The sequence below is a fragment of the Mesoplodon mirus genome (assembly GCF_964341445.2).
Source record: "Mesoplodon mirus genome assembly, chromosome: 15".
Classification (NCBI taxonomy): domain Eukaryota; kingdom Metazoa; phylum Chordata; class Mammalia; order Artiodactyla; family Ziphiidae; genus Mesoplodon; species Mesoplodon mirus.
In genome coordinates this window covers 60119512-60143884 of record NC_138991.1, presented here as the reverse complement: position 1 = coordinate 60143884, position 24373 = coordinate 60119512, and positions in this window count along the sequence as shown.

Here is a 24373-nt window from a genome sequence, read left to right as displayed (position 1 = left end):
CTGTTTGGAGAGCTTCTGCGATGTAAGATTGCAGCTATAATGTGGAAATGCTCAGAGACCTTTGCCCCTATGAATCATGTATCAGGGAAACAGTTGAGCATCTACAGACGTCAAATAACCAATAAAATTTCATGAATGGTAATGCTCGCCAGGCTCCAGGAAAATAAAGCTGACCTTACACCATGATCTGCTAACAAAATTAGATCATTTGTCTTCAATAGGAGATGGCCACTTCCTTATTTTTTATTTATTCATTTGTAAGCAGCTGCTTTAATAATCCTGCATGATCTTGGAAGGCGCGCCCATAAGTTCTGGTAAAGCCTGGAAGAAAATTACAGAAGGAAAGCCTGCCTCTCAATTACCTTCGGAAAAAGAAAGGCAATGGCTAACCCTTCCAAGAGATGCAGTGTTACCGTGTCTGTGGGCCAAGGCAGTTTCCTTGTTTCTGCGGACTTGTAGTGGGAAAGGAGAAGGTCTCAAATCACACAGCTGCAAAATATGTTCATTTCTGCCTCTCTTGGGAAGTGAAGTGTCTCTCCTGTGAGCTTAGAACTTTCTCTGTCCTTCCTTAGTCTGACCCTCTACAGGTGGTTCATCCACTCCTGTCTTGCAGGTGGGGAACATGACACCCCAAACCTCCACCTCCAGGACCATGAGTTCGGTCACCTAATGCTGCATTACAACATTTCATGACATGCAATTAACATGTATTTCTCGTGCCTCTCTGAGTCAGCTGAGGGTTGGCTGTTCCAGGTGGGGCTCAGCCTCGTGGCTCTGCTTCACATGGTAGGTCCAGCCCAACCTGGCTCTTCACTGCTGGGGGGGTGGGGGTGAGGGAAGGGGGCACCGGAGTCTGCTCTATGTGTGCTTGTTCTGGAACCCAGACCTGGGGCAGCAGCCTTCTGGAAGGGCTGCTTCATGTTCCATTGTCATCGTGTTAACAGGAGGCACAAGAGGATGAGCTGGCACCCTCTCACTGTGGCCCGTAGGTTTTTGGCCAAAGCAGATCACGTGGCTGATGCCAAACTCTAGTTATACGGAAGTGCATCCCACTGCCAGTAGGGGGAGCTTTAAAGTTGGTGGCAAAGGGCATGAATAGAAGGGGAGTGGAGAACTGGTGCAGATGATCCAGTCAACCACAGCCTAACCCCAGGAGGCTGAGGTGGTGATTAGACGGCAGCGATCATAGTTATTAGAGCACTTGTCAGACTGCGAATGCTTATGCATTTGTATTCTTTGTTCTAAAACAATCATGTGTTGCTGCAGTAATTAACAAAACCTAATGATATTATTATACTAGGAAAAGAACGAAGAGACCAAGTTACCCCCTCCAAGACTTTCTAATGCTAAGCAAACTGTAGTTGATGGTAGCCTCCAACTGGAGTGACACAGCAAGTCGGTGACACTCTGGTGACCTGGGGAGCCCATGACAGTTCAATAGAGTGACCCCACACTGCAGCTGTTTGTGACCATGCGGAAAAGTGGGCATGATGTGGCCACAGCTTCTAATTTGCCAGGAGAAGTCTGGCATCTGTATTTTTCAAATTTCCAATTTTTTTAAATGTTGGCCGGGAATACAGACTTTTATAAAAACGCTTTGCATGCCAAAAAAACTCCACGCTTTTGTTGACTACACACAACCAGCAGGCAATAGATAGCCAGCCAATTTTAGGTTGAAGGCAGTGTCTGGTCAAATCTAGTTAGATAGCTGAGTTGGCGGGGTGGGGGGGGAAGGAGGGAGAGAAAGAGATAAAAAGATAAATAGAAAGAATGATAAATAGGTAGATAGAAGGATCAAAAAATAGGTGATTGATAGATAGATAGATGATAGACAGAAAGACAGAAAGAAACTCCCCAATGCGGAGTTGCATGTGACAGGCTAAATAACATTGCAAAGTAGAAGAACATCAATACCCAGCATTTTAAGAGAAGTTCTAGACTCAGAGAACAAGAGGGTCAGAGGGCCATGTCAAACACTCTGACCTGAATTCACCAATCACATTTCCTTGTGTGTGAATTAGAACAGAAAGCAACAGGATGGCAAGGAAAGGCCAAAGAATTTCCTACCCTGGCTAACTCTGCCTTGCCCAGGGCACACGTTTTAGGCAACTTGACTGCCCTGCTCCCAATCCACATTTAGTACCCACCTTGGCTAGGCTTGTGCTATCCTGAACCTGCAGATTTAGGGAAAATTAAACAGCTGTCTTCAAGCGTTTATGGGACCCTCTCCAGATTGTTCTTTTCTTTTTTTTTTTTTTTTTTTTTTTTTTTTGCGGTATGCGGGCCTCTCACTGTTGTGGCCTCTCCCGTTGCGGAGCACAGGCTCCGGATGCGCAGGCCCAGCGGCCATGGCTCACGGGCCCAACCGCTCCGCGGCATATGGGATCCTCCCAGACCGGGGCACGAACCCGTATCCCCTGCATCGGCAGGCGGACTCTCAACCACTGCGCCACCAGGGAGGCCCCAGATTGTTCTTTTCTGATTCAGATATAACCATCCACAGAGGATGAAGCAAGGGAACCAAAAAGCTTACTGAAAGTTCCTGAATGCAGAGGGAAAAAAATTGTCCGAGTGTCAGCAATGCATGTTGATAGGACTGAGCTTCAATACTGAAGAATTATTTTCTATGGCACCTAAAGTGAGCTCCTGCAATTCTCTGCTCATTGACAGGAATTAGGTTCATTTTTAAGAGGAATACATTCTGACAAAAGAGGAAAAATATATCCTCATGCTTTATATAGAACTGAAATGCCCTTTCACCATGACTAAGTGTCTAAATCCCGTGAGTCCTTGCCATCTCCTCCATGAAGCCACCCTGATTTCCCCCAGTGGAAGCCTTCTCTCTCTCTTCTCTCTGCCCATGGTTCTTTGTTTGCATTCCTGTCTTGTCTCTTCATTCTCTCTACCTTGTATTATAATTATTCATGTGTGTATCACCCCAGTAGAATAGGAAGTTGATTTAGGTTAGGGATCTCGGGCTTTATCTTTGATAAAGATACTGATTTTAATAGATGAACAAAGAGAAGAGTGACATTTTAAAATCCCAAATGAATGAAGAAATCCACTCTCTACCTCCCCGTACATACACACCTTCTAAACTGGGCTAACAGAAACCGACTCTTTAAGCACTTAGCTTCTTGGATTGAAAAGTGAAATTCCAAGTACCCTCAGCCTGGGGTGCCTGTCCCCCATCATTCAATCACTCTTTCAACAGTTGTTCATTGAGGTCTTATTAGATGCCAAGGACTGAGTTGGGTTCTGATGATGTCCTAGGAATGAAAAAGAACTAGTTCCTGTTCTTGGGCTTGAAGCTTTAAAAAAGTAAACAAATTGTTATTTACTTACAAATGGGGACAGGTATGGGTATGATGAAAAGATAAAATAAGATGCCCCACAAAAGAAGATAAAGATGGGGGCAGTAGAAGAGAAATCTACTTAGATAAGGTAGTCCTGGAGGGCTTCTCTGAGGAGGTGATGGGTAAGCTAATAAATAACGGATGGCAAGGAGCCAGCCTGTAAAGAATGGGGTTGAGTAGAGATCCTGAAAGGAGGCCAGATATAATGAGAGAGAGAAGATGGGAAAAGTTTCAGGAATAAGCAAGACCAGATCAATGCCCACCCAGGTGAAATTCTCTCCTTTGTTGAAGCATCCTTACTGGCCTCAACAAATCCAAACTCTTGTTCCCATGCTTTCTATGAGTTTATCCCTGATTCACAATTTTGCATTATTTCTACCTTCCCTCATTCTGACTTGCATTGCATACAGCTGTGCACAGATAAAAATCATCTGTTGGCTAAAATAAAAAACAGTGGTGATAACACCAAGTGTTGTCAAGGATCCCTCATACATTGCTGGTGGGAATTTAAAATGGTACAGCCATTCTGAAAGATAGTTTGGCATTTTCCTGTAAAACTAAACATGCAACTGCTGTATAACTCAGCAATTTTGCTCTTGAGCATTTATCCCAGAAAAATGAAAATGTGTTCAAACAAAAGTCCATAGCAGCTTTATTTGTAGCAATGAAAAACTAGAAACAACCCAGAGGTCCTTCAGTTGGTGACTGGCTAAACAAACCATGGTACATCCCCACCATGGAATACTACTCAACAATGAAAAGGAACAAATTATTGACACATGCAACAGCTTTGATAAAACTCCAAGGAATTATGCTGAGTGGGAAAAAGCCAATCCTGAAAGGTTGCATACTCTATGCTTCCATTTATATAGCATTCTTGAAATGATAAAATTATAAAAATGGAGAACAGATGAGTGGTTGGCAGAAGTCAGGAATGAGGTGTAGAGTTGGAGTATAGAATGTGGTTATAAAAGGGCAACACAAGAGATCCTTGAGTTGATGGACTGTTCTCTGTCTTGACTGTTTCAAGGTCACTGTCCTGGCTGTGATATTGTCATACAAGTTTGCAAGATGTTACCACTGGGGCAATTAGGTTAAGGGTATGTGATAACTCTCTGTATTCTTTCTTACAACTACATGTGGATTTACAGTTATCTCAAAACAAGAAGTTTAACTTAAAAAATCCATTGGGGGCTTCCCTGGTGGCGCAGTGGTTGAGAGTCCGCCTGCCGATGCAGGGGATGCAGGTTCGTGCCCCGGTCCGGGAAGATCCCACATGCGGCGGAGCGGCTGGGTCCGTGAGCCATGGCCGCTGAGCCTGTGTGTCTGGAGCCTGTGCTCTGCAACGGGAAAGGCCACAACAGTGAGAGGCCCGTGTACCACACACACACAAAAAAATCCATTGGTATAGCAAATTAGTTTTCTGAGCTCTTTTTTAATGTATTAGCATATTAAATGTTTTTATTTAAATGTCTGTCCCCTCAGCCAGATTGTGAGAGCTTTTATTCCAGAGATCTTGTCTTAATTATCTTTACATACCTCCTCTCAACAATCCTCCTGTTGTCATGGCAAAAACAAAGCTCTGGAGTCAGGAAGACATGGGCAGAATCCCAGATCCAATGTCACGGAAAAGGCTATGGTAAACCCAGATCATGACTGGACGTCACGGGGCAAAAGGCCAGCAGGTTGCACCCCACACACCGCACCCCTCATCCCCTGGGCTTTCTATGAAGAAGCATGGTGAACCAGGCACAGATGTATCTAGCATGTGCTTGTGCTCCAGGAGAGGGACCTCACTTCTCTTTTGTTTTCTGGTTTTTTGTTTTTGTTTTTTAGGAGGGACAGGTAAGTGTATTACTTTCCTCTAGCTGCTGTAACCCATTACCATAAACTTGGTCACTTTAAACAACAGAAATTTATTCTCTCACAGTTCTGGTGGCCAAAAGTCTAAAATCAATGGCACGGGGCTGAAATCACAGGGGCTCTAGGGAAGGATGCATTCTTGCCTTTTCTAGCTTCCAGTGGCTGCCAACAATTTTAGACAGGTGGCCACGTGACTCCAATCTCTGTCTCTGTGATCACGCTGTCTTCTCTTCTGTGTGTCTCTGCCTCTCCCTTATAAGGACACTTGAGATTGGATGTAGGGCCATTCAGATAATTCAGGATAATATCTCATCTCAAGATCCTTAATTTAGTCACATCTGCAAAGAATGTTTTCCCTCACATCATTTACAGGTTCCAGGGATTAGGACCTGATATCTTTGAGTGGCCATTATTCAGCCTACTGCAGTAAGTGTGAAAATAGCCTTGCAAGTAGGGAATAAATTTCTGTGTCTCGGGAACTAGCTGTCCAGGCGAGGTGCATGCTGGGAACAGTGCCGATGGATGACATCAGGAGAAGATGACATCATGTGTAGTCTCTCACACTGGAGGAAGGGGAACTTCTAGTCCCAGCTGGCTTCTTGCCAGGAAACCCAGAGAAAGCCTCTGGGACCATCCCTCAGACAACTCTGTCCCTCTTTCCACATCCATCACTTAATGATCATGTGAACGTGGGCAAACTGCTTAAATTCTCTGAACCTCAGTTTCCTCTTTTGCATAAGGGAGATACTACTAAAATCCAACCCTTAGGGCTTTTGTGAGCATTAGTGATCATGTCTATAGTTTTTATCACAGCAACTGACAAATAAATGTTGACTGTAATTATATTATTGTTGATGTTGTTTGATGACAGTAATGATGATGGTAATGACGATGTAACCATGCATGTTGTAGGAATACCTTAAGCGTTGGCCGGATCATATTGAATTTTAGTTCAGGAATTGGGGAATAGTTACCAGTGTCAGTTCTGTTGCCTTTCCCTTAACCATCGGGCTTCCTGGTTTAAAAGGCAAATAGTCCTGATGGAGGAAGGTACCCACGATATGGTACTTGAGGTCAATCCCAGCTTGAGAATCTGACAGTGGTGGATGCTCCTGGGATTTGAGTTAAGAATGGTTGAGGGGTGTTAGCACATGGGTTCCTGCCTCCTATAGCACTAATGAAACCGTTGGATAAAATTAATGTGCATGGCCAGTAGCAAAGGCTCTCAGTTTGCACAGAGGCTAATTTGTAAAACTGGCAACATCATCCTGGTTGGATTTGTTTACCAGGACACATGTCTTTGGGATGACGCATCTCGCTGTGCACACAGAGGACCCGCACCCCGACCTCACTTGAAGAAACCACCATGGGGTAATTTCCTCTGCAACTGATGACCAGCAAAGTGGTGACAGATGATCAGTACAGTAAATGGTTAAGATAGCCAGGGCCGGGATCCATATGATTTATGCAAATAATTAGCTCCTCCTGGGTAGTGGCCTGCATGTCTAGGTAACTTTTATTTTTTCAGACAGTCATCTCCATAATGAGCTATTAGTCTGCAGGCCAGAAAGAAAGAAAAGGAGAAAGAGGAAAGACCTCAGGCAGTGAAGTCTTTGTTCCTTCCAGAAATCCTCATTTATTTGAAGCCAAATGTGATCCTGTTTCCTTTTACAAAACTCCATTGCTCTGTACTGCAGAAGCAACTCGAAATATGAGGGTCTGACTTTTACTTGTTTCAATAATGGTTTCTGGGTTTTACATGGAGCCTGCATTTCATCATTGTCACGTTATTCATCTTATTCATCTTCACTGGTTCCATTAACGCGAGGAGGGATATGTATCGATACCATTAGCGCCATTTTCTAGTTAGAGAATGTAGGGAAGATGGAGGATCAATATGCCTAATTTATGCAGGTGTCTTTGGGTGCCAATGGCAGAACCTGTGGAGAGAAAAGGGGTTAATTATTAAAAGGCTTATATAAGTAAGGAATGTGTTATATAAATAGGGGAAGATCTGAGGAGGCAGACTCTTCGAGACTGAAGGGCGTATCCAGACCTCTGAGACCATATGAAATAGGAACTCTAGTGAAGTTAGGTCTTCCTCTCCCCTTTTTCTGACTCAGCTTACCTGTTTTACCTGGTGACCAACATTCCCTGAAATTAACATCTAACCTCCCTGCTGCCAGGAAAAACTGACTTTCTTTTTTTTTTCTTTTTTTTTTTTTTTTTTTTTTTGCGTTACACGGGCCTCTCACTGTTGTGGAGCACAGGCTCCGGATGCGCAGGCTCAGCGGCATGTGGGATCTTCCCAGACCGGGGCACGAACCCGTGTCCCATGCATTGGCAGGTGGACTCTCAACCACTGCGCCACCAGGGAAGCCCAAAACTGACTTTCTTTTCCTTGCCCTGGTTCATACTTGACAGGGGAAGACCATGGTCCCTGAGATTGGAATCTCTCACCAATGCTTGGACTAACCTATGATGGCCAAGAACAGGGTTACACCCTGCTGGGAAGGAGAGGAGCAGCTCCTGGGCAGAGAGAGGCTTGGTCCTCAAATTAGGGGAGGATGCTGTGTAGACAAAACAACAGATTCCACTGCAATACTGAAGGTGGACACTATGCCTGTCTTGCTTAACTTGCAATCCTCAGTACCCAGCACGGAGCCTGGCATCATAATGAGCACACAGTGTACACGTGCAGGAGGGAGGGAGACACAGGGAAGGGGGTTAAAATTCCAGATATGGGTCTGCCATAGCCAAGCCAAAGTAAGCAAGTTTCAGCAGGCAATCATACAAAACAGAAATAAGAAAAAGAGATCTTTAAATCCAGAGAGATATCTCAATGATGGAAACCCAGATTGCATTTCCTACACTGCTTGGAGTCCTCTGATTGATTAGCTCTAGGGAATTCTGTCCTGTACCTTTAGAGGATATTGAGTGATCAATAAATATCCTTCCTTCCTTCCTCGAATATGCATTGGGAACCACCTACTGTACTGGAGAGGAGAAACTTCTGATTGATCAAGAAAGATGTTTTTCAGTAGTTATTTTACTGTTGAGTGTGATGGTCAAGGAGTTTTATTCCCAATGAGTATTATTTTGAAACCATCTCGGAATTCTAAGTAACTCTGGTGATTGTGGATGCTAAACCTTTAGGGCCATTGTTTGAGGTTAGGATCTGGGTGAAAAACTCTGATCCTACTAAGGAGACTACAGTGTTGCCACTTGAGCCTTTGCCCTTTGTACCCAGGATATAAAGGTCATGCTTGCCCCCTAAGATAACAAATGGGTAAGACACAGAAATGCTCCTTTATGGATGTTCTTCAAAGAGTGTTTCAGGATAGAGAGATGGGAATATTTCATATTCCAGACTTTTCAGGAGGTTGGGTGTGGTCACACATTCCATTTAAGAAGCAAAGTAATTACCTCAATAACGTACTACCATGAAGCAATTATAATGATTCCATCTGTCAAAAAACAAGACAAAACAAACAAACAAAAAACACCACTGACAGCATTAGGTAGATGTGTATAACAGCTTGCATTTTAAGCATTTTGATTCTCAATCCATTAATTGACAGACACCTAAATCTGTCAATTTGGATACCATTAATTTAGCTGCAAAATGACCATGAAAAAGGAAAGAAAGAAAGAAAAGTGGAGGAGGAGGAAGAGGAAGAGGAAGAAGAAGGAGAAGAAGGAGAGGAAGAGGAAGAGGAAGGGGAAGAGGAAGAAGAAGGAGAAGAAGAAGAGGAAGAGGAAGAGGAAGGGGAGGGGGGAGGAAGAAGAGAGGAACGGAGGGAGGGATGAAGGAAGGAAACTGGATAGATATTAGGTATCTCCTAGAGTTAGTTTTTGAATAAATCATTGCACATTGCAGTCAGTTGCGCTTCTTTTTTAGCTGGTTGCCTTATTTATTTTGTTTGTGAAGTGTTTGCTGCAAAAACCCTGACACAAACCTCCGTAGAGTGATTTTTGGCGTGGTCAAGAATTCTGAGATTTTAAAAAGACTTTCTAGTTCTTGCTGATTTGGGACTCTGGCCCTCTTTATTGCTGATTTCCAGAGCTGCATTCTGCCATACTGATGGCCCTTTTGATCTCTAAATATGTTCAGCCTTTATTAGAAAGAATCCCAAAGAAGAAGTCAACACCTTTACTGAAGAACTATTTAGAAAGATTTATTGGTCGCATCAAAATAATCACATTATTTGTATTGAATCAGAGACCCCACTCCCAAGAAGCATGGGAGAAAGCAAACACCATGTGTGCCAACAGAAAGAGTTAAGCCATTTTTCTATTTACGTGGTATATTTCACAAGTGTCAGACTCATTGGGCATAACCAACACAGTTAAATTACAAAATTACTATTTGGTCCCTTTTTTATTGACTACAATCCAAGGCTGCTTCAAGCCTCCCAAATTTAATCCCCCTAGCTCTTTTCCAAGAACATTACCTTTTATTTTCAGTGTTAAACTGTGTAAAATACCCCTAAGGCTACATGGAAAGTTACTCTCTGTGATAGCAGCTAACGGAGTGTATCAATTGTTCATGATTTCCCATTCTCCTGTAAATTGGGAGAGGCAGGGAGAGCAGTGGAATGCGAATTTTGTTCCATCAGCACTTTCTTGCCCCAGCTTAGCCCAAACAGTGCCTGTTTTGGTAATTAATTATAGTGCGTTTGTAGCTCTTCATTCTGAGTTACCATTTAGCAACCTGTCAAGTCCCCAGCTAATGAGTCTATCCCATAGAACCCGATGCATTTATTTTATTTTATTTTTAAGCATCAAGATGATACTGGTTTTCTTAGGTCAGATGAAGTTAAGAAGGAGATTCTAAACCAGTTTATGGGAAAGAAAAGGCTTTTATCCTCTAGTCACACATATTCATGCCAAGAATAAGAACTCACTTAGAGCTTCTCATTGACTTTTGTCTGACAAACCAGACGTAGGAGTATCCCGATGACTATTGTAATTACGATTTAATACTTGAAGGATGAAATAGCTCCCTCATAAGTGCCCTTGTCAAAGTGGTGGTAAGTGTCATCTCTGGACTGGAAATTTTCCTTCCAAATATGGGAACAATGAGAGTGGATCCAGGATGCATTCTTTTTTGCTGTTACTTTTTGTGTGGTTCTTTCATTCTCTAACGGTGAACTTGTAGTCACTCTATAATCTTTATATAGGGAGGACTCAGGCACAGCAACTTGGTTTCAGGACAGAGGTAGAAGGTACATGTCTTGAAGGTGCGTTTGTATAACAGGCATGTTCATTTTACTTAGACTTGTATGGTTACAGCTCAGAGTTTCCCAAGAATAATTTCATTTGCTTCATACAAGATTGAGAACCCATTAGGTATCCCCGTCAAAGAAGAGGAGTGATGATTGTATGGAATAACATGTCAGAATAAGGCTGTTCAGCTTGACCTTTTCAATGGATTGATGTTTATTTGAAAAACACAGCATTTATTCTGCCCCGTGGAAAGGTTTTTATTCTCTTCTGAGTTGAAAGATTTAGGGAACCCAAAAGTTAGAGCAGTAGCATTCTTCTCTGGTGGTCAGGAGTAAAATCCTCAGTTCAACATGCAAGATTCAGACTCACTCTGTTTCTGAAGCATAGATCTAACTGCAGTATCATGTGATCGGTAACTCCTGCAGTTCCAGAAGGAAGAATTATTTTCCCCTATCAGTCAAAAGTAGGTAAAAACACAGTCCAGTGTTGTAGTGTAACCGAGCCACAATGATGCACACCCATTTATGTATAGGAGGTCAGGAATGAGGTTGGGAGAAGGAAATAGATTATGTGTCCATAATACCACTGATGCTAGCAGGTGGTTTTTAAAAAATGGTAGAAATGCAAATTATTTCCTCCATCTAATGAGAAGATGATATTTCTTCTTCATAAAAATGCCATCTTCTGAGTGTAATTTGTTCTCATCTCATCCATTGATCTGGTTACCTGTCATCTTTTTATAATAAAGGGTCAAAGATTCTGTGTATAATTCTCTACTTCCCTCTTCAAACAAATGAGGGAACTTATATTTTATGATCCTTTAGCTCTTTCTCAGGGTTTACATTGACCCTAAGATCATAATTTCTTTTACTTTGTGGCCATCTGTTCACCAGAAAACTGGATGATTCTAAGAATGGCTGTTCGTTCTTGTTCAGGTGTATAGACCTAATGGCAATGGACCGGCAAATTTCCCAAATGTAAGTCTTTTTCGTGCTGCTTGTAAAAATATGAATTGAAATGAGCTATACTTTGTCAGATATGTTTCAGACATCTTCCAAGGTGGGGGAACGTTTCTCCGTGTTGAAACATAACCCCTATAGGATTGTCATTTGCTAGTCTCTAAATGTTGTAACCATTTCATTCAAATTTTGAAAGTGACTACAGCATCAGCAAAATGAGAAAACGTCTTCCAGCCTTGACCTCTGATAATAGCAGACATGTTAATATGAAGTTATTTCAATCCCCCAAAAGACATTATACAAGTATTTTTTTCTGCCATTCTTGTTTCTTTATAGATTCACACTTTTGAGTATTCAGAGCTTGCTTTTCCTTTCAGTTAGAGGAATGCAGTGAAGAGAATTGTTATTGATGAGGGCTGATTAAGCAAATTAATGAATTGAGACAGCTGAATAGTAAGTGAGCAGCATTTGAGGAGTGGAATTGGTTTTTGCTCATTGACTGTAAATGTATGAGTTTAAACCACAAGGGTGCCTGGTGGAACAAGCTATATTGCTGAGGTAAGTGAAGAAAGAATATTTGGGATTGCATTATTCTTTTTTTCTTTTTAAAAGAATAGTCATGTACTGGCTATTCGCTGCTTTTTTTTTTCTTTTTCTTTTGCACATATTTTCTTTGCCTCGTTTTCTGAGTCACCTACAATAGCTCAAACGAATCCATTCGACCAGTGTGTATTGAATGTCCATTGTGTTCCAGACAAAACATTAGGCAGGTAGAAAGAAATTACTTAATATGCCTGATTACTGAATATTCTCAATTCTAATAGAACCAGGTGTTCTTTGCTGAGGGTGCTAAATATTCATCTCTGGAAGGCATTTCTTTGGCAATTACTAAAAGTTAGACAACATCATATGTTGGCAAGGATGTGGGGTCAGCAGGCCGTCTAACCGGATGTGACTCCTTCAGAGACCAATTCAGCGACATTACGGAAAGTTCAAGATGCACGTACTTTCAACACAGCGCTTCATCCCTAACCTAAGAGACGTGCACAAAAATATCGATTCTACCATTGTGGAAGTGCAGTCGGGAAAAGAACAATCAGCCATACACACATTAATTGCCCATCACTAGGGAAAGAGTAAATAAATTGTAGCAAAATTAGTCTCTGGAATGCCATGCTGTAGTTAAAATTAATACATTGGGGAGGGGGTGGTGGGATGACTTAGGAAATTGAGATTGACATATATACACTAATATGTATAAAATAGATAACTAATAAGAACCTGCTGTATAAAAAATAAATAAATACGTAAAATTAATATATTAGATCTCTATGTGTCAGCATGGATTAATCTCAAAACCGTAATTCTGAACCACAACAAAAAAGTAATCTGCAGAAGGAGACATGCAGTGTGACTTCACTTACGTACATTTGTTGAACATGGAAAAATACTATGTATTCTCTTGGGGTATAGACATGTATAGGATAACCAGAGAAACATGAGTGGTAATGAGAAATACTGAGATCTGCAGTGCGGCCACCTCTTTGGGGGAGTGGGGGAAGCAGTTGCAGTCAGAAAGGGCATCTGAGAGAGATTCGATTATATTTGTCTTATTTATGATGCATGCTGCAGAGTGGACATATGGTATGTGCTTTAGCATCTTCTGTATTTTTCATATGTCTGATATATTACATAAGAAAAAAGAGCACATCTAAGAAGCTATAATCATTGCTCTGTGTGTGTGCGTGTGTGTGTGTGCGTGCATGCACACTGATTTTTCAGCATCAGATCGCTTTTTATTTTTTTCAGATGACTATAATCATTTTCAGGTCTTCAAAAAGGCTTTGTCCAAAAACAATGCTTATTTTAAGTGCAATATCTCATCGAGATTTTGGGGGACACATAAGTAACGGGACGAAGTACTCTTGGTCCACAGGGCAAAAGCTGGACCAATGAAACCGTTTCCTAATGTATTTGATCAATGCAAACCACTAATTGAAAGACATGACTCTCTTTTCCAAAAGGAATGAGTTTCTCCCCCACTCAATTACTGGGATAATTGCATCAACTCTCAATAGTCCTTTAACTGGGCAGATCCAATGTCAGCAGTTAAGGCTCTCATTTCATATTAAACTGCCCAGTTGTTCCAGTAAACAGCTCCTCTGTTGGGACTTTCTGTTGCAATATTACTGACTTGGCATGCACCCTCCTGTATTTTGCAGAGTGTGTGATGAGGTCAAATGTGTTTTGGAAGGCCCTGAGGTCTTCCAGATTTACAGCTAGTTGAAGACACCATGGATAATAAATAATACTTGGTGAAAGTGTTTTCACATTCATGCTCTCTCCCTCTCTTCTAGCCAGTGTCCCCTTTTTTTGTCTAGCCTGCACTTTCTCTCTGCCCAGAAATTCCATTAACATTATGAAGTGTTCCCCTTGGCACCAGCAGGGGGTCTGCAGAAGGAACAGCCTTGGAATGGACAATGGGGAGACAAATCAGACAAGGGCTGGGATGTAGATTGTGGAGTGTGTTGGGCAAACTCAATAAGCTTCAGTCAATACCGATGGGAAAAAGCAGGGCAAAACTAATTTTGATGAGACCATGTCATTGAACTGCAGGGGAGGCTTAGAAAGGATGCACTCAACAGGAAAACAAAAAAGGGATTTTTAAATTTCACTTTCAGGTTTATCAGGGGCTTGCTTGCTGTGTGTGTTGTGGTTAGGGACATAGTTAAATGAGTACTGGTCCCTGCTGTAGAGATCTGCTGGCCATAAGAATCCCCTGGAAATCATATAGAGACACAGATTCCTGGGCCACCCCCAAAGATTGTAAATCAGAAAGTCTGGAGTGGGACTTTGAGTTTTTCTTTTCAGCAAGCTCACAGGTGATGCTGATCTTGCTGGTCCGTGAAAGTACATTTTGAATAGCAAGGCCCTAGAGTAGGTTTTGATGAAATGGAAGAAGAGAGTCAAAAAACAAAACAAAAAATAAAACCAAAACTCTTTCATTCAATGCTATGGGGAGACGCAATGGCAGAGTTATTAGCAATATCGCAGAAACAGAAAGGGAACAAACAGCTTTGTCTCGCGCAGGCAAACTGCAGAAAGGAGGTGGTATTTGGCCTGGATCTGCATTCTTGAAGAATGAAGAGATTTTCAGGCAGAAAAGAGAGTGCGTATTTCAGAAGATGAAATGGCCTGAATGAAGTGTGGGATGCATTTGAGAATTAGGGAATAACTTAGTATGAACAGACCTGGAGGTGAAAGGGGAATGACCACAGATGGTGTTAAAAAGTAGGCTGCAGCTGCTTTTTGAAAGGCTTTGTAGAGTCCTTATAAAATGGTTGGTACTTTATTCCCTAGTGGGTAGTAAAGGAGTTTTCAAAAGATTAGTTATGGGAGACTGGATGGAAGAAAGTCAGTTAGCAGGGGATCAAAACTCCGGGGGGTAAATGAGAAGGGCTTGCTTGAGTTTGTTCTTGGGGTAAGAAGGACATGGCACAAAACATACCAGCCTGGAGGCAAAGCACTCAAGGTTGGAGACACAGCATCTTCCGGACGTAGATTAGAGAAAATAGCCAAGAGCAAATGGTCAAGATGAATTTGTGGAAACGCACAGGGGCAACCAAGAAAGTGAGGCCTCACTAATTGTGAAGACACTATGGTTAAAACTTCCAAGTTCATTACTGGAATTTAGAAAAGACCCATAAAAGAAGAACCTGAGCCAGCTTTGCCTTCTACCACCTCTTGATTCCTTATGTTGCTTGTACAGGTAGAATACGCAGCAGGGATAGTGTTGAAGTACTTATTACTATTATTTCTGGGTTGTGGAGATAAATATAAAGGTCAGTAAAGATGTAGCCTGTTTCTGGATGACCCTTGTCATCTTCTTTGTCAGATGAAGATGATGTAGAAGGCAGAGAGAATGGTGTCAAAATATCAATATTTTGGTTTAAAAAATTGACTCGGCACAAAGTAGAGGTCAGCATCTCTCTTTGGCAATGCCAGATATAACCCTAAGGAGGTAATGAGCCACGTGGCACAGTCTCAGGCACGTGGTAGAAGGAAGCAAGTCTCATAACCGAAATGAAATACCAAGTTCTTTACCAGGATTTTGAATATTTATTTAAAAATTACTTATCCGTTTCTATCGCTTTCCTTCACTCCGTTTCTTCATTCTTCTCTCTCTTGCTAAACGCTCACAAATTCTCCTGTCTCTCTATCTCTCCTCCTTTTGTCCAGATTTATACCTTGCAAAACCTCTAATTAATCTCCCTAGCAAGGGCTGAACCTGCATCGGAGTGCACGGCGGGTGGAAAACAAAGCAGACAAACAAGACCAGGATTCTCTTTACCCGGCAGAAGGAGGGGTCGTTTCAGTGAAATTATTTTAATAATTCTTATCCCATTTCATAAATAATTCATCACTTTTTCTTTTCAAATTGCTAGATTCCTAGACTTTTCTCCAAATATATCTCTTCCACTTTGAGATGCCTTCAAAAATAAGAGAGTTGACATGACCCTTCATTCTTTAGTCATCCAATCTAGTGATTTGAAGACACGAAGACATTTAAACAATAATAATAATACAATAATACATTAAATACAAACAGGGCAAATATAGGGAGACTGTCTTTTTACTTTATGAGGTTCAGACATTTTACAAAATCATCAGCATTTCAGAAAAGAAATGACATTGCCATGCCCAAAAGAGGAGGAAGGATATAATCTCAGAATAAAAGAAAAAAAAACTTCATTAAAAACTTAGCTTTAGTTTTCAAATCCCCTATTCTCACGTTTTTATCGTGGCCTAAACTATACATCCTCACAGGCTGTATGGGTCTAAGGAGGACATTATAACATCAATGATCTAATTCATGTATTCTATCTTGCTCACAATGGAAAATTCCAAACTGGCTTTAAAAACCTTTAGATAATGCATGGAATCCTGAAGAAAAGTTTGCTTCTTAGAATACTTGCTATGTTCAACCTAATTGATGTTTTTACATATACTTTTCCTGTAAGCCAGCGTTGAAACAGTAGGTAGAGGCATTTGCTACTCTGAGTCTTTTTGTTAGGAGCCCGTTGCTTTTTTTCTGATGTTGTGAAAATAGATACTCATCAAAACAGAAGGGAGGGTTTGGGTTTTTTTTAAGAAATTCAAAACATTACAGTCCAAGGTTAGCCTTCTTCCTCAATCCCAGTGTCGAAGGTGGGGGTGAGTCTTACAAATACTTATAATTACTTTAATATATGTTCATTGTAGAGAACATGAAAAATACAGAAAAAAAAGAAGAAAAGGCACTTGTAATGTTATCAGTTTATATTTAGCATACACCATTCTGATCTTATCTTTATATCTGCACATACCCTAACACAGACCTATTTAGGCAATGCCTGGTTAGTTAGCTATCTGCTATTGCATTTCAGGAATTGTGTTAGGTGTTAGCAATACAATTTATATGATTCTGTAGGTAATATTTTGTATTCCAGAATTTTTTTATTGAACAAAATATTATGGGCTAGGAGATTTATTAGTGTTCTTCATGATATACGATGACAACATAGTATATTCCCTAATCTCTTTAATTCATAAGATCACTAACTTCTTAAAGTTTTCCTCTTATTTACCATTTTATCACTTTTCACAAATGGGTTTTGTTTTGCTTTTTTAGTAAGCGGTGTTGATCACAGTGGTACACTAAAATTTTCAGGTACAATTAAGTTCTCTCTTTCTTGTGTATAGTCCTATTTATTTCTGACAGTTCTCTTACCTTCTAAATAACTTAGCGTTAACGCACCACATGATAAAGCTAACCCATTTTGTTCTCCTCCAGGAATGTCTAAATCAAGTAAAGAATACATTGAAAAACAGTTAGGAAAAAAGGAAGCAATATTGACTAGCACAATGTCTTTGGGTAAATCTGGAAATAGAAGGATTGAAATAGAAGCTAATGGGTGATATTTTTATATAAAATAATCCATCTCTCTTTTTCTTTCCCCTAGTATTTTTCTGCATAATATGCAGTTTTCTTTATCTTAAAAATATCTTTGCTCACCTTATCTCCAGTGGTTTGTTATGACTTCAATCTCTTCTCATTATTTTTTCATGTTGCGTGAAATGTAAACTACTTTCTACCACTTTGATTTCGTGCGTGGGGTGGCTGATGGACTTTAAGTTTCAAGCTATGACAAAACAATAATAAAGTATGTCAATAGTTGTTGTATAATAATGAAAAGCTATGGATGGATGTTAGAAGGAGGAAAAAAGAATCCAAACCCTATCCATCATCTCCATGCCTGCTGGTATCTTTCATCTGCATCTTCGGGTTAACCAGAAAATAGATGAAGCCAAAAATGTCTTTTGTAAAAAGGTCTGTTAAAAGACGAGGGATTTCTAAGGGGGTGACTTTTGTGTACATACTGCTTGGCATACAAACCATCAAGATAAGGAAGCAGGCCCTTAAGGATTGTTAGCTTCATGAAAATATCTAAAGGTCACACTGTTTTAAACTTATCAAAAACAAAACAAAACAAAAGCCTTTAGTTAGTCTGTATTATCTAGTCTTAAATACATTTTTTTCATGACTTGCTCTTACTATGAGCTTGTATTTAATGATTGCATTCTAACCAGCAGGGACAAGTCCAAAGGGAATTCCCCATAAAGCAATCAGGTTTCAGCTTGGAGATGTACTAACATGCAGATATTTTGTGAATTCCCATCTTGGTCTTGCAGAGAAACGCACATTCTTGCTAGGAAGCTGCATTCAGCTGCAGGAACCTTTGCTTTCTGATGGGTACTGGCAGGGAGAGGGTTCCTTCTGGAACGTCATTGCCTCCAGAATGTGGTTTTATACAAGGAATCACTCTCTTAAAGCAGTTATTCTCTTTAGCGAGCCCCATAATCCAGAACTTTCGGCTACCTGCAAAGCTTCCCACATCTGAGAAACTACTGAGCATTAAGAGAAGGAAGGAACTATCAGGAAAGATATCCAATACATATTTATCAATCACCATGTGTCAATTACCAGGGTGTCATTACCTTTACACACGCTCAGGACAGGCTCTATTTATACCTTTATCCTGATGTAATTATTAAATGCCTTCTCTCACTCACACATGTCCCAATTTAGAGAATAAATTATATGGCCACTTATGATAGCCCTCTTAAACACGACAGTAATAAAACAGAAAGGTTAAACATCCAGAACCTTGGATCAGTCAAAATTGCAAATGAGTTCTGATTCCCCCAATTGCTGCTTCTGAGAAGCTTGGCAAGTTATTTAACATTACTACATCTCAGTTAACTTACCTGAAAAATGGGATTACTATAGTAGTATTGCCCATAAAGGTGTTGAGAAAATTAAATAAGATGATGTGTGTGAAATTCCTATCGAAGTATCCTTTAAATAGTAAGTAGTCATTTCATATTAGCGAATATTAATTCATATTTTCTCATTCAAGACTTAACAATGCTGCATGTTGCAGCCTCCAGTACCTTTAATCAGAGAAATAGAAGTAACTGCTGGCTAGCCAGTGGAAGTGGACACGTGGTGGCTTACTGTAAAGAGAGAATGAACACAGGAAGTGGTTTACCATAATGAGAGAAAGAACACAGGAAGTGTTGTGAAATAGAGGATGATAAAACAGGAAGGATTAGTATATTATAGGGCCTGTAAAGGGAATGGACATAGATCCAGAGCTACTTCTAGAAGCCTTGATGCTGGTTAGTGTTGAAAATGATCTCTGGTGGCCTCGGTCTGCAGTGCCTTGAAGCAGGTTTTTGGTTCCTGGCCAGAGACTGAGGTCGGGCTGTGGCAGTGAGAGTGCTGAATCCCAGCCACTAGACAGATGATCAGTGACAAGGCCCTGGCTCATACGGCTTTGTAGAAAATGAATTTCTACAAAGAAACAGAAAATAGTGAAGCAAGTAAAGTGTTTATTAGAAGGAAAAAAGAGTACGTGTCCATAGACACACGGACCATCTCAGAGAGAGAATCACACCCTCGTGGTAGTTTGAATCACTTATATGGGGCATTTCTTCTGGGTTTCCTTTGGCCAATCATCTTGCTTTGCATGGCTCTATATTTGGTTTATCTCAGGGTCCTCCCCTGTGTGCACGTGCATCTCTTAGCCAAGATGGATTCTAGTGAAGAGGCCTACGGGTAGGTTGACATCACTCCCTTTTGACCTCCAAGGAGCCTTCCTGAGCATGTGTAGTTGGGAAGGTCTCCTTGACCTTGAGAATGAGAAATATGTGGTCTCTTATCTGGGAAGGGCTCAGCTCCTCCTTCTCTTCATCTTGGAGTATCTGTCCACAGTAGACAAACTCCAGCTGCTCAGCCTAGGGCCCATTTATCTCCTGCCTCGAAACCATGCCTCGAAACCATGCCTCAAAACCATTAAAGTTGCCAAGGCAAAAAGGAAAGTAAGAATCAAGCCAATTCTTTGTCTTTAGCAATTTCTGATTCCTTTTCCTTTTAAACATTTCTTTCAAATCAAACAGTATTTGATTTGGGGAAACTGTAGTTAAACTGGTGAGTGGAGCAGGAGTGCACATTTGCCTCTGTTTGTGTGTCTGTCATTAGAGCCATTGATTGAATATTTCCAGTGCCCTTCTGGACTAGGCTGAATATTTGTGTCCCCCGCAAAAGTCACATGTTGAGATCCCCAGTATGATGGTTTTCAGAAGTGGGCCTTTGGGAAGGAATTAGATTTAGAGAAATCAAGAGAGTGGGGACCCGTGATAGGATTAGTGCTCTTATAAGAAGAGGAAGAGATACCAGAGCTCTTTCTCTCTTTGCCATGTGCAGACACAGCAAGAAGAGGACTGTCAGCAAGCCAGCAAGAGGACTCTCTTAGGAACCCAATCAATGGCATGCATTGGGCCATATATGAAAAGGAGGGAATTCCCTGGCAGTCCAGTGATTACAGTGTAGGGGATGCGGGTTCAATCCCTGGTCAGGGAACTAAGATTCCATATGCCTCGCGGCATGGCCAAAAATAAAAAAAAAGAAAAGGAGATTAACATGGACTTCTGTGCACAGGAGAACTAAGGATTAGAGAAAGGGTGAAGAGGAAAACTATAATCGGAATCTTTTATCTTAATTCGGATTTCTTAGGATTCGGGTTTTATTCTTCTCAAAACAAATTCTAAGACACACATTCATCAGATTTTCAAAGGCTTATGAATCTGTAGAGGTCCATCCTGAATGATTAGAAGTGGATAAAATTCTAAATAGCAGCAGCTGTGTGTTGAGTTTCCAAATACTTAATCCCAGGGCATTTTGAAGTCACAAGAGCCTATTTCTTCACGGAAATCAGAGGAATGGGAGGGAAATCGGTTCAGTATGTGGCTGCTTCCCCACCCACTAAAAACAATCCAAAGCACTCATTCACCCAGAAGTTACTTATATCATCTCAGTATCTGGAGCCTGCTCACTACTGTTAAGATCTGCAAAATAAGGGACAAAGAGAAACACAACATATTGAGGCTGTGAGATTTAGCCATATCGTTCTCTGAGTTAACTCTACAAGTTTGAAATTTTTTAAATGGACAAGTTACCAATCTCTTTTCTTTTTGGATGATAATGAGGATGGGTTTTGTATGGGGCTCACAGACCACCCAGTTCTCTGCTCTCATAGAGCCCTAAGAAATGAGTCCAGTGTTTGCCTGGAATATATTGTTCTCTCTCTAGAATTTTACAGGCAAAGCCAAGAGAGTTCGCAGCCTGGGATGGGGCAGTGAAGGAGAGAAGATGGTGTTCCCTTTGGTTGCTTGAAAGTATCAGTGCCTTCTCCCTTGTTGGCACTACTGAGATTTAACATTGTTAGGAAACAGAAATCTGATATTCCAAAATGCTCCTCTTGGACTTTCAGATATCTCCTTTGCATTTTGATTGTTTCAGCTAGTCATACCTCACTTCTGATACTTATAAATATCTAAGGTTTTAGTTGATGCACGTCCAGCTAGCTTTACAACAAGGATTTAAGAGCTCCGTGATTGTATTTGCCATGAATAATTGCTAGTGGAGCATATTGGATCACCTTGTATAACTTTTGCAGGCTGGTTTTAATTTCAGGTTTGACTGTTATATTGTAGCTTTGCAAAGCAGTAACAAAAAAGTCATAATTTAGATTAGGAGAAACAAAACAAATGATGATGGGAATATTACCATAACCGTAATTTTACAGCACAGTTTAATTATTTGGTTCAGTAATGTTCAATAATTATTTCAACACCAAAATCCCTCCCCACCCCAGCCCCTCAACAAACTAAACAACTGTTTCACTACCAGCAACTAATTTATAAGGCAATTTCAGAATCTCATGACTTCTTGTCTCTCTGAGATTTATAGTCACTAATAAAAGGCCCTAACTTCAAGAGGCATGAATTGAAACTCATTTATAAAGAGAGTAAAAATTCAGGATTTTTTTCTACTTCTATTCAGAGAGGTCCATAGGTTTATAGATTTGTCTATAAGTGGGTGAGGCCCAGTATCAAGAACTTAATAGGCAGTCATGAAATGCTGGAAAAATAAATGAGTGAATTCACATATAAAGAAGGCAGCATCTTACAGGTAGACCAGTTGACTTTTTAATTTTTCTCCTTACATTCTTTCAACTGAGCCTTTGAGGAAGCATTTTGTATGTTTGCTTTTGTTTTTTTCAATGAACCAACCAAAGTTTTATTCTATGTGTTTGAAAATCACCCTTGACTCTTCCCTTACTCTCATCTCCCATGTCCAGTGACTGTGTCCAACAGATTGTCCTCCTCCTAAATATTTCTTGGCTCTTTTTACTTGTCTCCTACTTTTACTTTACTTGTCTCCTCTTTTCACTTGTCCTTCTACTCTTCTGACTTCTTCCCTGGAGTGCTATGATCACCTCCTAACGGGCCTTCCTTCCTCCAGCCCTGCCTTCACCCATCTCTTCCCCATATACCAGCCAGAACAATATTTTCTGAAACACAAAGCTGATCACGCTTCCCTCTTGCTGAAATTCCTGTCATTGCTTCCACTGATTTTAGGATCAAGTCTAAAAATTCTGTCATTGGCCCTGGAGTCCCTGCTTGGTCTCTCCTGCCCTGTATTCCCACCTCATACCACTCTCACATATCCATGCTCTTTGTATGGTGTGTGTTTCTCTCTGCAATGATGGAGGCTCTAAAACCACTTTATGAAGTTAATCCCATTGTTCCTTAAGATGGTGGGTGCCATTTCTTCCGGGAAGCCTTCTCAGTTAAATATCCCTCTTTGTACTTTCATGGCCGCCTTGGATTGCCCCTTCAAAGCACCTGTTTTGTCTCAATATGATTTCCTAATTCCCCCACCAGATGGCAAACTCAACTAGAGCAGGGTCATGTCTATCTTGGTCACCATTTTATGCTCAGCACTTAGAGTGGTGACTAGCACATGGTAGGCACTTAATCATTATTTGGTAAATGAATAAATCACCTCTATCCAGACAAATGGCTTGGGGTGGTTATGCTTCTCTTCAGTTCCTTCCTTCCTTCCTTCTCTCCTCTCTCTCTCTCTCTCTCTCCCTCTCTTTCTTTCCATACTAACACCTGACCTATGACCACGCTTCTTTACCTATTAGCTTTTACCACTTTATGAATATTCCCTAAAACTCAATTTAGAAAACAACTGAAATAGCCCATTTCTTCAGTATTCTAGGTTCTCTGAACTCCCGAGCCTTTTCCTGTTTGAAGGGTAATGCTTGTTTATATTCAAATCATTTTTTAAGAAGAGAAAAGAGGATTTGTGAGGACAAAACACCCAATTAATAATCAAGTACTTTGAATATTCCTGCAACAGCAGTGGTTACAGTAGAATGATTGCACATGACCCCTGCTAGCACAATTAAGATCTAGTATGAGCTGGGTCTAGGGTTGTGTCTCAAAACCAGATGTCTTTGCCTTTAAGGATTTAAAAGTGCCCCACAAAATCGAGATAGAGTTGACTTCATTTCTTCAACCAAATGGTTGAATTCTGTTTGGGTCCTTAAAAGAGTTAACAGAATATGATGATTCAAAAACTCCATGTTCCATAAAAATAGTGCTATTACGAAGAAAGCCATACGTCTCAGTAACCTCAGTGACACTCTGCTCTGTTTGACTTCCCTGGCTGCAGCTGGTTTTGAGTATAATGCCATTGATTTTGAGAGATTTCATAAAGATAATTAGATATACTGGAGCGTGTTCTATATTCTCAGCATTTCAGAGGCTATGCAAAGCCACCCAAACTTTTGAAATATGTACCTGATATTACTTTCTTGAGAAACTTTCAGTTTTTTATGCATTGGAAAAAATCTATTAGTAAGTCTTCCTCCTGAAGCATGAAGAAGGAATAAACTACTAAGGAGTGGGGATTTTTCACCTCTTTTTTCATTTATGTAAATCAGTGTATGAAATGTATGTTCATCATACATTAGTTATCTCGGTCCCAACACATAACTATTTTAACACCTTGAGCTTTCTTACGTTGGTGCTGGTGAGGGGAAGAGTCCAAAATCATTAGAAACATGATTATGCTTTAATTTAGGTCTTTTATTTATGTAAACAGAATGCAATTAAACAAGAAGTGCTCACTATGTCTACATATTTCAAATAGGCGTTCAATTTATCACAGCTTTATGTGTATCTTCTTCAATTGCATGAGGCTTCCTCGAGGCTATGACAGTGAATTATAGCTATGTTCTTGTAATTATTTTCAGTTTAAAAAAACAGGAAAAAAAATTGTTTGCTGCATAAACTATTAAGTTAAACACATTAAACATCGAGTTTGCATTGGGATTCTGTGAGATTCGATGTCAGCTGTAGGATTCTCTCCATTCATAGGTTAAGGCGGAAAACGGATGTTATGGCATCATCCCTGTCATTACCACCATCCTTTTTGTCATTGTCATCTTCACTGTGAAAATAGGGTGCATGCATTCATTTATTTCATCTTTACAAGAACTCTGAGAT